The 17722-nt window shown below is 42.1% G+C and overlaps 1 protein-coding gene across 3 annotated transcripts in view; it reads left to right on the top strand.

The window, feature by feature from the left end:
• Slc44a1 (solute carrier family 44 member 1) overlaps nucleotides 1-17722 on the top strand; it is a 148535-nt gene that overhangs the window by 56028 nt on the left and 74785 nt on the right. The window lies entirely within an intron of this gene.

Below are 17722 nucleotides of genomic sequence, written 5' to 3'. Positions count from 1 at the left end.
AAAACAGTTGTTAGGGAACATGGAGGGGAGTAGGTTCCCTAAAATCATGACCACAGAGCCCTTGAAAGAGACCAGATCTCTAAGGTTTTAAAGAATTTTGAAAGCAATAGCAAATTTCTTTTTCTGTTAGGAATATAAACTGTGATGGTGAACTACATAATTTTCATTTTATAGTTAGATTTTTGTTTTATGAGTTATATGTTTTTAATATTTATAGAAACATACCTACCATATAGTTCTTAAGTAAGATAAGTGTTTCATGAGTACTGGTCTTATTTTGGAGAAGTGTTGAGTTTTTTCAGGACACTAATGGCCATTGTCCTTAAAGGTTAGCTGCTCCATCTCATCTACCCCATGTCTCTGATCAGTGCCTAAGCTTGTGCAAAGGTGCATGTGGGGAGTTAGTAGTCACTGTACTACTGTGTAGGACGGATTCACTCTTTAAATGATTGCCAGTCTTTCTAGCCCCATACCTGGTCATATAGCCTTCTGTTTTCCAGACAGTGGTTTTCTTTAGTAAGTCAATGTTTTCGTTGTCATTATTGTTTTGTTTCTGAGACAAAACCTGCCTAGGCCAGCTGACCTCATACAGCGCTTCTGCCTCAACCCCTTGATTTCTGGGATTACAGTTGTGTGCTGTTTTGCCTGATGTAACTTAATAACTCTTTAAGAAATATTAGAAAGGGTTTTCAAATCTTGTTGGCTGAAAATCTTTGGCTCTGTTTGAAAAAGAAAAAAGGATGCAGGTAAAGTTTGCTAAAATGCTTGTTTTGAGGCTCCTGTGGCTAAGCGCAGCCCTTGGTGCTGGGACCAGACTTCTCTTCTTACTGCTGTGTGCTCAAGGGTAATCATTCACCTTTCTTGAAAATTCTGGCTGGGTACTGTTGGCTCACACCTTTCATCCCAGCACTTGGGAGACAGAGGCAGGTGGGTCTCTGTGAGTTCCAGACCAGCCATAGCTATGTGGAGAGAGACTATCACTATTACCCCGCCACCACCTCAAAAAAGTATACTTTTTTCCTTTGGGGCTGGAGAGATGGCTGAGCGGCTAAGCACACCAACTGCTTTCCCAGAGGCCCTGAGTTCAATTCCCAGTGTCCACATGACTGCTCACAACCATCTATACCTGTAGTCTCGCGGGATCCAGTTCCCTCTTCTGATGTGCACAGACAAAGCATCCGTATACATAAAATACATCATACATAATAAATCATTAACAACAATTAAAAAAGGAATTGTTGTTATTTTATCTGACCCTTAGCATACATTCATTGAAAATCAGTTGTGAGTTCCAGGCCGCTTCTCGTGGTAATGAAATAGAAAGTAGCCCAAATGGCTAAGGGAAAGTAAAGTTGGCTTAAGTTCAGCTTTTCACTGTGCACTCTTTTTCTTGGTCATTTTCTTTGGGTTAGAGTGTAAATCTGAGTGTCTACTGATTGTAAACAATGGGGTTCTATAGAAGGCAGTCTGGGTCTTTGCTGGTTCTCTATTCCAGGTTTCCCTAAGGCTAGAATCAAAGCATTGGCAGCTCTACAGTGCTTCCTCATTGATCTGGGCAGTGAGTCATCTTCACACCTTATTTTAGTGCCAGTTCTTGTGGCTTTAGGACTGAGGTTCTGTTTCCTTCCTTATTATTGTAAGGAGTCGTTTTTCAGTGCCTACCATCAACCCAAGTATTCTTTACCTGTGTGTGGCTCAGGAGGTATCATCCCTGGGTCAAGGCCCTCCCATGATGAGTCTTCCCTTGGGGCAGCTTCTTAGTTCTAGTGAAAGAGCCTCAACCAGCAATGGAGGGCTGAAGAATAAGGTAGGTTCAGTCAGATGTAGAACCTCAATTTGGTAGGTAGAGGTTCATGTTAAGGCTTACTATCTTAGCCTTAGAGGTTGGGCTTCTTGCAGGCCAGGCTAATGCAGGGTGAAGATTTATACCTGAGAAGGAACTTCCAGCTGTCCCACAGAATCTAAGTAGCGAGATGAGATATAGAACTTTTCTCCATTGTACTGCAGCTTGAGTTTTCCAGTGCTCTTCAGAGCAGCCAGCAGCTCACCTGCTTTTTTCCACAGTTCGTTTAAATAGGTGGATATATTCGTAGTCTTTGATATATTCTTAGTCAGTGATATGTTCTCAGTCTTCAGCATTTTTGCTTAGCTTTGAAAGAAATCCCCAACCCCAGTCTCCCATCAAATACTTTCAGGTGCTAACCTTAGCTTGCTAGCTTCTGGTTTAGCATAAAATGAGAAAGAATACCCTAGGTAGAGACCTCAAATGAACCTGCATTTGTTGGCTTCCTATCCCACAAGCATCATCCGCATTCAGGAATGGGAACACAAGATCAAACCGAAACTTGCTGTATCGTTTATTGCATTTTTTCCAAGCTTGTTTTCGCTCACAGAAAATGTTAGAAATTATAAAATCTAAATTTTCAAATGGCAAGTTTATGGAGGCATAGTTGCAAAAATAATTTTTGTTATATTTTGAGATCTCATTACTTTTTAGCTTTAACTTAATTTTTTTTTAAAAAGTAATTTCTAGTGGGATTTTGCCCCTAGCATAATACTTGCTGTGCCTAATACTGCTCGCGGTCTGCAGAGGACATCAGTTGTATGCGTCATCTGTAGGGAATGCAGGACATGGCAGTGGAGTAGGGAAATGAATTAGATCACACGAGTGCGGCTCAGCAAGCAGGGCAGTTGGTTTCCTTCAATGCAGGACTAGTGCACACACTTGCCATCCCTAAGTTAGGCAGCTGGTACACATGCTTGAGCCAGAGGTTTTCAGTGGGAGCTGGTTCCGTGTTAACCTGGAGCTATAAACATTTTTAAAAAGCTTCTCAGAGACCTTTGTAACATAATTGGGATAATCATTAACCACTTCAGCTAGGACGTTGTTTTGTACCTGTCCATGGGTGTGAATGAATCAGGGTCTGTGTTGAGGGCACCTGGGGGTGCTAACAGGCATGCAGTTTTCCCATGGCCACCTTTACTTCTGATGCCAGCTGTAGGTTCAGAGCTCAGTAATTACCCTTGGGCTCAAATATTTGCCAGAAGAACCCCCAAAAGTCACTGAAAACTTTTGTAGTCATTCTTTCAGTGATTCCACATAAAGAATGTGGGCTAGCCAACAAAAGGAACACATTGTTCTTATCCATGGAAAGAGGGAAGCAAGGCAGAATTGAACACAGAATAGCAAGTGTCAAGTGCAGAGCACGGGCATCTAGAAAGCTCACCTGAAGCCTGGCACGTTTCATTGTGTCTTTATTGTGTAGATGACTTAGTCTTTAGCTCTCTGCCTCACAAGTCAAATGGATACCATGTGATCCCAGACTCCTAGTTTAGACAATGATAGTGGTCTTTCTAGAATAATCCATTCCTAATCTGTCCCTACAATGTCTTCCGTCACTATAAATCATGTTGTGAGGCCATATGTCGTGACCCAAGCCCAGTTAAACAAAGACACTCCTTAGATGCAGAGAGAAACTCCCAGAAATCCAGAGCAAAGTTTAGCTCTCTCTGAATAAAGTTAAATTCTTACCTGCATATGGGTGGTCTAGATTAAGTGGGATATTATGAATGGGCATTTTCAAGAAGGAATTTTAAATATTTTATATTATGGTTTTATTAAGGCAAATTACATATAATAAAATGACATATCCACTTAGAATTTCGGTGACTATATACAATTAAACACTCTCTATGGTGATCCTTATTCCCCTTTATAGTCAGCCCTTCCTCCATCCTGGGGAACCCAGGCAGCCACTGATCTGCCTTTTGTCTATAATTTTACCTTTTAGGATTTTTATACACTCAAACATGTGATATGTAGTGTTTTAGGTTTTTGAAATACATGCACCACCATACCTGAATTGTTTTTTAACTTTTTTTTTAAACATAGCATAAAAATGTTATTAACATAATATTCATTTTTATAAATATACCAGTAGTTTAATTCCTTTTAAAATTGCTAAGTAATATTTCATTGTGTGACTGTATTACATCTTACTTGTTCAGCTTTTTTTTTTTAATTAAAATATTTTCTTAACTTTCACAAGTCACTCTGGCCTGCAAACTCGTGAACATGATTTTGTAAGGACGTGCATTTCAGTATTCTTGGGTGGATGCTAGGATTTGGATATTCTCACACCCAAGTGGTCGCACCATTTGCATCTCTGTTAGGAAAAGTGGGAGGGTTCTGATTGGTCTGTCTCCTCGGGGCATTGCGTATTATCTATTTTTAGCTATTCTGGTGGATGTATAATGGTGCCTCATTGTCTTATGGTTGCAATTCACATTTCACTTTTCAGTCTTTTTGTTCTTAATTTCATATTCCAAAATGACCAGCGACACTTTTAAAGTCTTGACGGGCTGTTCACCTGTCTTTTGTGAGGTACTTACACCTTTCACAATTTTTAATGAGCATTGGTGTTTGGCCTGACTGGATGTCCTTGTGAAGGTGTCTTTGTCTGAAACTGAGGTTACAGACAGATGTGAGCTGCCATGTGGGTGCTGGGAATTGGACCCAGGTCCTGGAAGACCATCTCTCCAGCCCCTTTCACCTTTTTTTTTTAAACTATTTGGTTTTTATAAAGGAATTTCAAGAATGATTTATAGTTTTAATACAAGGCCTTTATGATCTGGATAGCAGACCTTTGTTGGGTATATGTTTTGGTGATATCTTCGGTAGTCTATGTTTTACCCTTTTGTTTTCTTGGGAAAATTTTTTATTTGTGTGTGTGAGGAGATCAGAAGAGTGTGTTGAAGTCCTTGCATCTGGTGCTTGGATCTTCTGTAGGAGTAGCAAGTGTTCTTCACAACTGAGTCATCTCTTTCCAGTGCTGTCTTTGTTTTCTCCATGGTGTGTGTGTGTGTGTGTTTATGTGTTTAGACTAGAGGTCAGTCTTATTTTTTTTTTTTCTTACAGTTTTTCTCTGTAGCTTTGGAACCTGTCCTGGAACTAGCTCTTGTAAACCAGGTTGGCCTTGAACTCACAGAGATACGCCTGCCTTTGCCTCCCAAATGCTGGGATTAAAGGGGTGCACCACCACCGACCGGTTTAGGGGTCAGTGTTAACCAGAGTCCTCCAGCTTTTTAATATATGATATTTTGCTAGGACCATTAAACTGGGGTGACCCATGAGTACCAGAGATCCCGCTGTCTCCTCGCAGTGTTCTGAACTGTTTGCATGGTTCTGTGGACTGATGATCTCAGATCTTCAGGCTTAGGTGGCGAGTCCTTTCCCTGCTGAGCCATCTCCACAGCTCTCCTCCTAGTAACCTGGGGAAGAAAGCTTTCAGTTTTGATGATCTTTTCATGGCTTGTGTAGTTTTCTGTTCTAAGAATTTATTTCTTTGCCCCAAAGTCACAAAGATTTTTTTTCTGTGCTTTATTTAAGGGCTTTTTGTTGTTGTTGTTCTTATTTCTGTGGTGGTTTTGTTTGTTGGTTGGTTTTGTTTTTTGTTATGTTTCATTCTAATTTATTTATTTATTTATTTATAGAGGGTTTTTTTGAGACAGGGTTTCTCTCTGTAGCCTTGGCTGACCCAGAACTGGCATTGGCTCTGTAGACCAGCCTGGGGAGATCTGCCTGCTTCTTCCTCCCTAATACTAGGAATAAAGGTGTGTGCCGCCACTGCCCAGCTGTGTGAGTCATTTTCAACAATATAGATCCTGTGAAGAACTAGTTAGGCTTGATGCCCTGCCCTAAAGAAAGACGCACACGTCCCTGTGGCGTTTATCAGACTCATCTTCCCCACTGAATGACCTTGGCACTTTCTGTTGACAGTTCTTTTTAAATTTGAGGTCATAAAAGGAGACTGGTAGGGGCAGCTACCAAGGTTATGCAGAGATAGAAATAATTTGCCTCCAGCAAACAAGGATGCTGTCTTTGCATACCATTGTTTTACATAGCTAGTTAAAGCAAATCATAAAAGAGATAAATGGAATGTGTGTTTGCCATTAGAGAGAGCTAATGCTGTTTGCCAGCGACAAGGGGCTGCAACATGGGCTGCTGAGGAGACACAAAAAAACATGCCGCAAACGAGACGCTTAAATTGCAGGTTACAAAACGTATGCCTACATGAATTCAGCCGTTTATTTTATTATTATGCTGAAAACATAATGAAAAAGATAATACTTTTGTTTTTCCAGTCTATCTTTCTATACCTGCACATACACATGCATATTTATAAACTGCCAAGTGCGGAGAATTAGAATATTTTAATAGAAGGAAAGCAGAACAATAATAAAAATAAAATCTCTTCCTAGTGGGTAGTCTCAGTGCAGTAACTACAACAATACAGCCAATGTTAATTTATAGACTTAATACAGTACCAGTTAAAACCCAACAGGATAGTGAATTAATCATGGTTGTTATAAATCATAAAATAAAAAGCAGATAACATTTTTCTCTACTTGGGAATGCTTTTGAAAATTATTCTTGTTTCCACCAAGGAAAGGACAGGTCTTTTATGAGTATCAACAAACATAGCATATCAAGTTGCAGTAAGACTATGTACTTCCCCATGTATTAAGGCTGGGCAAGGCAACCCAGTATAAGGAGTAGGGTCCCAAAAGCCAGGATAAGAGTTGACGATAGCCCCTGCATAGACCAAGCTATACAACTGTAAAATATATACAGAGGGCCTAGGTCAGTTCTATGCAGGCTCCCTGGTTGTCGGTTCAGTCTCTGTGAGCCCCTATGAACCCAGGTTAGTTGAAGAGGAGGAGATTAGAGGTTGGGGAACAAGGGGTGTCAGGAAGGAACTGGGAGGAGAGGAGGTAGGAGAAATAGAGGCTAGGATGTGAAATAAAAAAAAAACTCATAGCGTAGAATTTATTGATTAAAATACTATAAACATGGAGTTTACTATGAGGCAGCAACTCCACTTCTAGATCTGAATGATATGTACCCATCAAAGATGATAACACTCGCCCTGCTTTGTGCAAGTCCATGGGAGGCCTGCCCCTTTCTGAATGGAGCTGGTGGAGGAGTGGATGGAGAGCAGGTAGATGGGAGTCAGGTAGGGAATGGGAGGAGAAGAGGGAGGGAGGGAAAACGGTGGTCGGTATGTAATAGAAATGAAAAAATATTAATTTAAGAGAAGAAAGAAAAAGATTCTTGTTTACAAAGTAATTTCAGAGGATTAAAAGGTGCATGTATATTGTAAGACAGTGATCTGTTCACAAGAGGGAGAGATTGAGCCACACAGTGGATGTGTCTAAGAAGTTAGACCCGATGTCTAATCTCAGGGTACTTACTGAAGTTGAATACCAAATGAGCTGTTTCAGGCTTTGAAACAGAAAGAGAAACTTGTGGGTTTTATCAGAGGTTGGGAACCCAAAAGCCACAAGGTAAACTGGGTACTTTGAACTCTATACACTGCGGTTTTGTGTGATTCTAGCTGAGATATGGAATATAGATAGAGGAGACTATGATACTAGGGTTATTTTTTTCATGTGTATGTGTTTTTCTTTTGTGTGTATGTGCGACCATATGTGTACATGGAAGTCCAAGGTTTATGTTGGGAGTCTTCTTCCAGCTTATTCTTTGAGGCAGCTTTTTAGTTGAACCCAGACTCAACTATATAGTGAGTCTTTAATCATTATATGTACCTAGTGTGCTCTGGGAATTCCCTGTTTCTGCTTTCCAAGGGTGGAATTACAAGCAGCCCAGCATGTGCGCCAGGCATTTACATGGGTTCTGGGGTTCTGCACACTGAACTCTGCTCCTCTTGCCTATGCAGCAAGACTTTAACTACCAAGTCATCTCCCCACCCTGTTTGCAAGCGAGGCCAGATACCTGTTGACAGGTTAAAGAAGAGTCAGGATAGCACATAAGATTTGCCAGTCACCTGACTGTTATTTTGTATTTTTTAGATTTATTTTATGCATATAAATGTTTTGCTTGCATGAATGTCTGTTGAAAACATGTGTGTCTGGTATTCCCAGAAGTCAGACTAAGGTTTCAGATCCCCTGGAATTGGAGTTATAAAATGATTTTGAACTGGCATGGAGATTCTGTCAGTTGAACCCAGGTCTTCAGCAAGAACAAGTGTTCTTAACCTCTGAGCCATCTTTCCAGCTCTGACTTTTAAATGTTGGCACTTGGTGAGGTGGAGGTGTGACTCAGTAGCAGAACACTTCCCTAGTGGGTCCAAGGTTCCAAGTTCATCTCCACCCTACAAAACAATAAACTGTTGGAAATTGATGTGCTGGCCAGACAAAACACGAGGCTGAGGATTTCTCATTAAGATTATATATCTGTGGTTGCTATTGTTATATTCTTTCTAGGGAAACAAAGGGAGGCGGTTCAATGTTCGAGACTAAATTGTGTCCCAAGGTATAAGAACTGTCTAAGTCTAGGTACATATAGTCATAAAAACAGAATAGAAGTAATAGAACTCAAGAAGTAGCAAGCAGCATTTAACAAAAACATAAAAATAAAAGTACTGGGTTGGATACTAATATGAAGGATGCCTTATTAGACCAGTTTAATCTGATATCATACAAGCTAAATTCCAGATGAATTAAATATCTTGAAGTGAGTATTGTACATCATTGAAGAGGGGATAATTTGTACATTGTTGAAGCAATAAAGAAATTAAGTGATATCAAGGTTGACATGTTTGATTATGAAAATTTTGATTAATAAAAAGATAAAAGCAATATAAAGGAAACAGCATTTTCAGTTTTTATATGATGAGCTGAATTGTTCATGCAGTTGAGGATATCTTTCAAGGTAGAGTCATTGGAGAGGCAATCAAGGAAGAGTTTGCAAGGTAGGAAGTAGCAACAGTGGTATTTGACTCAAAGGGCTTTGTTGGTAGTATGGACTTGTAGTGGTGTTTCAGAGGATAAACGTGACAATGACATATGAGCGTTAGCACAGTACCTAGAACTGTAAATGTCACTTGCCATTTATGATCTTCACCGTCCTCGTCTTTCAGAGGGAGTTTGGAAGTTGCCAGCGCTTCTGTTTTTAATCTGCATGGAAAGGCATGACTGCTGTAGCCCATGCTATCTGTTTGTTGCTTCCGAAGCTCTTTGCCATAGCCCCATTGATTCTCACTTTAGCCCTAGGGAGTATTTACGTTTTTCCTCAGTGGAGGCTTTCAGGACTACTCTTCCATAGTTTCAGACTCACAGCTTGGTCTTTGTCATCACCTGTAATTACTCTGTCTGTAAAATCAACCCAATAAGTCGAGAACCCCTTATTCTGGCCATAAGCTTGTCTTTCCAGTGTGCATGTGCTATGTTTTGTTATTGCTTCATCTGTGCTTCAGCTCCTATGATCTTTTGCTCCTATTCAGTCTCCTGAATGATCTTTTGTCCTCTTTCACCCTTATTATTTAACTTCTTTCTTGTAATATTTTTTTTTGCTTAGTGTTGTGACAGTATCTACTGCCTGGGTCTGCCTCATCATTCTGTCTTTGGTACAAATGGATAAAAATCTGTTATGGGCAAGGGTGTCAAGGGGACCTTTCCCCAAAGGAACTGACAGACATGCACAAATAGGCTTGTGAAAGACGTTGAGCACCATTAACTACCAGTGAAATACAAAACAGAGCCAGAGAGTACCTCTTTCTCACCCACTGTAAGAATGGTGAACTAAAATGAATCCATTGTATGGACATGCCACAATTTGCTTGTTCAGTCATCAGTTGATGGACATTTTAAAATGTGGATGCGGGTTTGGAGAAATTGGAGACCCATATTTTGCAATAGGAGTTTAAAAGGCACAGCTGCCAGTGTAAATACTATTTTTCAAAATGCCAAACACGGTCACTGTATGACCTTGCAAGTCTACTTCTCAAAACCGCCCAAAAGAAATATACACACATGTACACAGAGAGACATACATATGAATGTTGATAGCAGTATGGTTGATAATAACTCCCAAAGGAAGAAAGCAGTACAGATTTGCATCAACTGATGAATGAATACTAAAATTGTGGTATGTCTATACAGTGGAATATTATTGGCCATAATAGGAGTGAGGATTGAAACATACTCTGTAGTGTGCTGAACTTTAAACTTGTGCTAAGTAGGGGTAGGAAATACAGAGAATTGAGCAATGACTGCTAATAGATTTGGGGGTTCTTTAGGGATGAGCATATTTCAGAATTAGGTTTTCATGATTAAATAATTCAGTAATGTATACTTAAAAGCATTGAATTGGCTGGATACAGTGGTACATATAGTAACCCTTGGACCTCCCTAAAGTCACAGCACCAAGAAAGCTTAGGTATCAGAGAGGATTTGAGACCAGCCAGAGCAACTTAGTGAGACCCTGTCGTAAATGGAAATGAGGCTTTATGGCATGTTAATTATGTCTCAATAAAGTTTTTAAATCAAGAAAAACAAAATCTTTTGCTTTTGCCTCATGCTATAAGGTATTTTTTTGATGTGATGGTCTAAAAGTTGAATTTGAGACTATTTCTTTCTGGTATTAATAGTGAACTTGGCTTTTTTAGTGTTCTAGTTACCTTTGCTAAGTAGAAAACTTATTTTTTGGTAGCTGTCAGGAAATGTTTTTCTAAACTGCTTTCAGTTTTGCACAAGATATAGTCATTGGCTCTTGGATTTATTCCAGTGTTTATCCTCCCTCCCTTTAAAAAAAATTTTTTTAAATTTACTCGTGTGTGTGTGTGTGTGTGTGTGTGTGTGTGTGTGTGTGTGACTTGCATTGCTGGTGGAGGTCAGAAGAGGCCATCTGATCCCTTGAAACTAGAGTTAAGGATCTTTGTGAACACTGTGTGGATGCTGGGCACTGAGCCCAGGTTCTCCGAAGCACATAAGGGCTGAGCCATCTCTGCAGCACATTTTTTTCCCTCTCTGGTCCCTGTGTAACGAGGAGGCACGCGCTCTAGCTACTTAGGACAATTGATCTTTGTCTCTGACTTATCCATTTGCATGGCTTTGTTTGTAATGTAAATATATTAGGGACACCAAACTGGGGCTTTCTAAAGGTGGGCCTGGTGTTTATCCTTGTGTGCTCTGTGTGTCTTCCTGAGTACCCCCTTTGCCTGTGTGTTTTGAGACTGTCTTGCTGTGTTATTCAAACTGTTCGCAGGCTTACAGTCTCCATACTCCACCTTCGTGAGTTCTGGGATTATTGATGCTGACCGCAGTGCCCAGCACTCAGTTTTTTGTTTGTCTTTTGAACAGGTTTACAAACCTCATGGCGCAGACATCCTGGTCGGAATGGATGCTCCTCCTCTCTCCCTTTTCACACCATCACACTCTCTTACTTGTTCCTGAGTACTTTTGAAGTTCTGCCCTAGTCAAAGCTGCCATTAGCCTCCTTCCCGCCTGTCTAAGTCGCCTATTGTTCTTTTTGCACATTACAGCAAGCGACCGTCCTGCAGCTTCGCAGCTTTAGGATGAGCTCCAAGCTGCCCCACCTCTTTGATCTCTTTAAGGCCCACAGTCTAGCCGCAGTGCCCCTCTGAGCCCCTGTGTCTTCCATGGCAGTCCATATCAGCCATGCCTACCTTTTCCTGTTCTCCCCTCTGTGGCTGAACCTGCTCTGTGCCCACCCATTTCCCTCCACACTTGACGGACTTTTATTCCTTCCTAGTTCCTTTAGTTCTCTGTTCTCTAGATACCTCCGACTCTACTCAAGAGACCTGTTTGATCCTTCCTGTTCCTGCCTTACAACCCTTTTGGCCCTCTGTACCATGAAGGCTGGGAAGGGAGACTTTGTAATCTCTTTTGTTGGTGGTTTGGTTTGGTTTCTGAGATAGGATCTTACTATATAGCCCTGGCTGGCTTTGAATTCTGTAGATAGCCTAGGCTGGCCTTGAATTTGAAGCTTGCTGCCTCAGCCTCCCAAGTAGATTATAGGCATGAATCTGAGCCACATACCTACCTGGCTAGTGTTGGCATACTTAATTCTCTTAACCCTGTATCTGGGAGAGGAGCTGTTTCAAAATTTTATGTTGAATAACTGAGAGTGTTTCAGCCTGAAATATCTTCTTGCCTACTTCCTTCCCACCTGAAAATTCACACAATTGCTATTTATGTAGTGATTCAATAACTTTTGGTGCTCCCTCCTCATTCCAGGCATTATTTAAGCACTAACGATACAGAAATGGATTAAATAGTCAACCAGCTCCGCTCACCTAGAGTTGGTTTCCAGAGGTAGAGACAGATACTGAAGCAGATAAATGACTGGGTATACCAGGCTTGAGTGGAAGTGTTGGAGCAAATAAAGCTTGCTTTTTGTTTTGTTTTGGGTAGGTGTGGGGGACATGGTCTCACGACCTAGTTGAGGTTGACCTCAGATTAGCCCTTTCCTGCCTCTACCTTTTGTCTCCGGATGCTGGCACTAATCCACTTGTGACAGCAGTGCTTGGTCACCTGGTCACCACTTAAAGCTCCATCTTCCTAATGCTGTCACAGTGACAGATTTCACTTTGTGTTTTATTGTCGTTTCTTAGTGTTTTTGGCCTGAGGGGGATTGGACTTAAACATACGCACTAAGCAAGTGCTATAGCATGGAGCTACCTTTGGACATGAAATTTGAGGGACAGATAATGTACTTATACTGTACTATAGCAGTAGAAGTGCTTAAGGGGCAGAGGGTGACTTTTGTAAACATCGTACAACCTCCTAGCTCACTTTCTACAGTTCATCACTGTTCTGGACCTGTCTCTCTAAAGTCCTTTGTTCCAGAATGTTTTAGTTAATTGTGTGTTGTAGTTAGCAGGGTTATCTTAGTTTGGGTTGCTGCTCCCATGGTTCTCTGGGCTGTAGAAGATGACCTTCCTTGGGACACGTGGTTCCTAGCCTGGTGAGATGTCCGGACTCGCCTTGCTGTGGTCCTTCTTCCTTCCACATAGGAACTAAGAGGTCTCTGGGCAGAGCTCTGCCGTGGGTGGAGTCTAGGTCCTCAAGCTCTCTGCAGCCTGTACTTAGCATTAGTGGGAGGCCTGCATTACTGTTGTGTTTTTCCTTTTGGTGATTCAGTAAGGGCAACAGTCTGTAGAAAGGGGCTATAAATTATAAATTGATTCCAGGTAATAATTGGGCAAATGATCAGACTCCATTTTTATTCCCCTCTGGGGAAGACATGTGTCAGGAATCACTAAAGCAGAAGGCATCTGAGGGGCTTCTCTGCCAGTTTCCCAGCTCTTAGTGCTGCAATGCTTGATTAGAGAGGAGAGAAGCCAAATTCGGCAGGAGGCGGCCAGCAGACCTGGTATCTGCTTGCCACCTCTTGCTCCAAAAAGCCTTGCCGCAGAGTTGCCATGGCAGCAGGAGGCAATTTAATGGCAAGGGCTCATCTCTGGAGCCACACTGCTGTGCCCCAGCCTCTTCAACTTGATCGCTGGTTACACCAAGGCCTTACTGTGAGGTGGCCATGTGACCACACACTGCCTTATGGAACAGAGTGTCAGATCTCCTGGATTCTAAGGACAGCCACCTCTGCCCCCACTTCTCCTTGGCACGTAGCTCTTTGATGTTCCACCCTGTAGTCAGCCCTATCCGATTATTTGCAGTTCCTTAAATATGCTCTTTCATGCTTCTGTGCTTTTAGGCATGCGGTTTCCCCTGCCTGGAGTGTTCCTTTCCCCATCTGTCTGGAAAATTCCTACTCTGTTTCAAAATGCGGCTTAGATTCCTCCTCCCCCTCCCTAATGCTTTCCCTCACCCCCTTTCTTCCACGCAGAACTATACAGTTTCCCCTGCCATTTCAACCTCACACACATCATGCGGCTTCAAAATGACTAGTTGTATTTCTGTCTCTTTTTCTGTAGCCTGTAAGTTATTTGCATTCAAAATTTGTGCTTTGTGGGTTTTGTATTGAGAAGGCCTTTCCTGGGAGTAAATACTTAGCAGTGTTTGAGGGATAATGGGATGCTCCTCTGTGAATTAAGTCCTGCTGAATGCTTATCCTTTGAGTGCTGTTCCCCCACAAAATAAACTGCTGCCATCTTGAGCAGACGGGGCTCCTTCTGCTACAGACCTGCTCTAAGCAGTCATTGGTTGTCGCTGACTGTCCCTGCCCTCTCTCTCCAGTTGGGATTGGGTCAGACTTTCAGTTCATGTGACCTCTAGTTGTCACCCGCCTTCTAGATCCCTCCCTTAGCTGTTGAATTATGGGTAGTGAGGGCTCATCCTCAGTTGCTTTGTGGTAGGCAGTACATTTTCTTTACCTTCTCCTGTCTTTGGTAAAGATAGTAAAAGCAAGATAGAGGTTTAAGCTACCTTTAAACCTTCTGTGGCATCTTATAATTCATCTTTTTGCTCTGAGCAGAGCTTTTAGTCACCTCCTTCCTGTGGCTCTTCTCAGTGATTAGTAGTGCTCCCTCTTTGACCTTTGCCTCGTTCTCACGTTGGATGCATATGTCCTCCTGTGTACTGTGCAGAGAGACCACTGTATTTTTATATTCTTCCCTTTCTCTCCTTTTAGATAAAGTTTGGTGCTGCATTTCCAGACTTCCAAGTTAAAGTGAATTTATTTAGTATCTTCCTCAAATAACCCCAGAAGCTAGCTGGACTGGAGCGGTGTTTATACCCCCTCCTTTACCAGCCTCTATGACACTTCCTTTGCAGTACAGCCAGGATGCTTTGTGGTTTGTTTCCTGTCTCCCTTGCCCTTTTTTGTTTTGAGGCTAGCCTTTAACAACTGAGCCATCTCTCCAGCCCCCATCACGCTCTGAACTTCAAAGCTTACCTAGGCAGTTTGCAATTCCCTTTGCAGATGTCCTTTCTGGACCACCTGAGCATGCTGTGTGCCTACCTGCAAGTGTCCAGGCTATTCAGTTTCTGGAGTATTCTCATTGTTTCTCATCCCTCCTCCATTCCCAGTGCGGGTATTTAATCCATCTAGGTCCTCTAAAAGAGGTGAAACTTCAACAAAGCTGTTTCTGAGTTATTAATAGATTTGAGCTTCTACAACATTCCTGTGCCATAGGCTGGGGAGAATGGAATTAGGATAGGCTTTGAGACAGGCAGTATTTTGTAGCCTCTTATTCTGTGTGTCTTGGTTGAAAGACACTCTGTGTTTGTCAGTTAACTGCAAATGAGTGCCCTATCATGGAAAGCATTCCAGTACGCAATGCAGATGTTTGCAGCTCTGGATTGTACTGAATTCTATGGGTACCTCTTTTCTTCATCCTATGATTACATACGTATAATAAAGTTTAATAAATCAGACACAGTAAGAAGTTGATAATAACCATGAAATAGAGTAATCATACCAATAACTATAATCACGATTATTCAAAACTTAATATATTGTTTATTTCTGAAAATTCCCTTTTCCTATTTCCTCACATTGGTTCGTCATAGGTGTCTAAAACCACACAGAATGAGACATTGCAGTCCTGCCTGCTGCTGCTAGCCTTATCTGTAAATGGAGGGATAGTTTATTTCACTGTCAGAGGGAGAGGAAGCCTCCGTCATCCAAAAGGCAACACCACAGTTAGAACCTAGGGCCTGTCAGTCGCCCTTCACAGTGTTAGTGTGTGTGTGAATTAGATCTAATAATTAGAATTCTTAGGTTGGAACTCAGAAAGGTTTATATACTAAGCATGTATATTAGCATACATTTCTGAAGATGCCATTTAAAATTATATTTTGGTTCAATGGGTTATGCGTTTTCTGAAACCATATACTTAGGCTATAATCAATGATATTAATTTGATAGTGGTTGGTAGACGTAGAATTCCACTTGCCTTCTTAACCCATTTTGTTTTACTTTACCTGTTCCGGGGGCTGCTTAGTTCTTACCAAGGCTTTTGACCCAGTGGTATCTTTGCTTTTCTCTCCTGGAAACTAAGTATTAGTGTTGTCATCCTGTTCTGCACCCCTCCCAGAACGAGTGGAGTCGAATGGCTTACCCTCACACGCAGCCTTTGTAAAAGTCAGGCTGCTGTCTTGGCGACACTGCTAAGAACTACCACACACGCGCTGTCTGTTCAGCGTGTGCCATCGATGGCCTTAAAGTAGGCTGTGCAGTAAATGGTGTGCAGTTGTAAAAATAAGGAAACTGAAGCTAAGAAGGAAAAATGTTTCCCTTACGTTAGGCCAGAGACCTATTAAAGGGAGGCCTAGATGCAGAGGATGGGAAGGACCTAGAATCTCAGCTGCTTGAGAGGCCAGTGCAGGAGAGCGTGGGTTTAAGATTCAATGCCTTCTCGGAAAAAAAGAACCAGAGCACAAGCTCAGGTTGGAGTAAGCAAGGCACAGTACGAGGTGGCTACCCACTCACAAGGACAAACTACTGCGGTGTTTCAGTGTCTAAACTAAGTGCAGCCAGGGCAGTTTTATTTAATTTTTTTTTAATTATTATTATTTTTTATTTTGTTTTGGTTTTTCGAGACAGGGTTTCTCTGTGGTTTTGGAGCCTGTCCTGGAACTAGCTCTTGTAGACCAGGCTGGTCTCAAACTCACAGAGATCCACCTGCCTCTGCCTCCCAAGTGCCAGGATTAAAGGCGTGCGCCACCACCGCCCGGCTGGGCAGTTTTAGCATTTAGCATTGTCCTAGGAAGCAGGCCAACCAGACCAAATTTCTATTCTCAGGAGGTTGTCCTTGATCTAGCCCAGTCCCAGCTGCGAGGCCCAGTAGCCTCTGGCTTTCTTTCCCTGTTTTCTGCTGTCCTCTGGATGCTTCTCAAGGCATTGTTTATCATTAAGAACTATGTATTCGGTTACTCTCCCCCACCCGCATTCCACCGCCTTCTCAGGAACACAGCACACTATTGTGTGGACCGCATGTGTCCGAACACAGAGCTTTCTAGAGTGTCTGGCACATGAGCTCCACTCATGGTTGCTATCATAGATTCTTCTTGTTATTGGTGGTAATGGCGATGCTAGTTGATAATCCCTCTTCCAGGACCCGAGGGTCCCCTGCCCAGAATCTGGCTTCATGCAGTTTTTTGTCTGGGGTCCTAGGAACAGACACCCTGAGTCAGCTGCATGGGCCAGATGGAGGAAACAGTGAGAGGCTGCTTGTTTCTGCCAAGGGTTCCCAGAAACTGTTTTCTCCGTGCCTGCCTGTACTAACTGCCTCCTTGTTTTGGGCCATGGAAGCAGTCCATAAACCCTACTTCCAAATCACATCTGGCTTCTTTGCATTCCTTTTCTCTTTTGGGAACATTAACCACTTTAGAATCTCTAAGAGTGTGTTGATTTGTATTGTAGCTTCCTTCCCTTCCTGCTGGGTTCCTGGATGGTCTCCTGGCTGCCCCGTGCTACACAGTTATTACTCCATCTGTGAAGGCTCCTCTGGAGCCTTCTGCACCTTTTTTATGGTATTCTTTTCTAGTACCCATTTCATGTGTGCATTGGCTTTGTTCTTTTTGCTTTTTAATTTTGTGCTTAATCCTGTTTCTTCACCTGATTACAGCCAAAGGCTGAGAAAAGCAATTACCTAATTCTTACATTTAGTTGTATTTGTAATGTAGATTTGACTGGTTTGTGGGAAAGGCCCTTGACTTTGTAAAAGTCTGCTCTGGACTGGGATGGGGGTGGGGTGGAGGGGGCACGGATGGACAGGATGACAAGACAGAACTGTGCCAGGGCTGGCGTTCTTTAACTTCGTGCTCAGTAAGGCACTCCTTGTTATGCTCCATCCCTTGGTCTGCAACAACACACTCTCTTATTCTTGTTGGAGGATGTTTAGGCATCCCCTTTTTTGGGATAGGTGATAATATCTATTGAATTCTGTGATTTCCACCTAAGCGTCCCCCTTTAAAAACTGTAATATAAAAAATA

Source organism: Chionomys nivalis, chromosome 16 (assembly GCF_950005125.1).
Source record: "Chionomys nivalis chromosome 16, mChiNiv1.1, whole genome shotgun sequence".
Taxonomy (NCBI): Eukaryota; Metazoa; Chordata; class Mammalia; order Rodentia; family Cricetidae; genus Chionomys; species Chionomys nivalis.
Note: the sequence above shows the minus strand (reverse complement) of the source record. Positions and strands in the feature narration are given on the sequence as shown.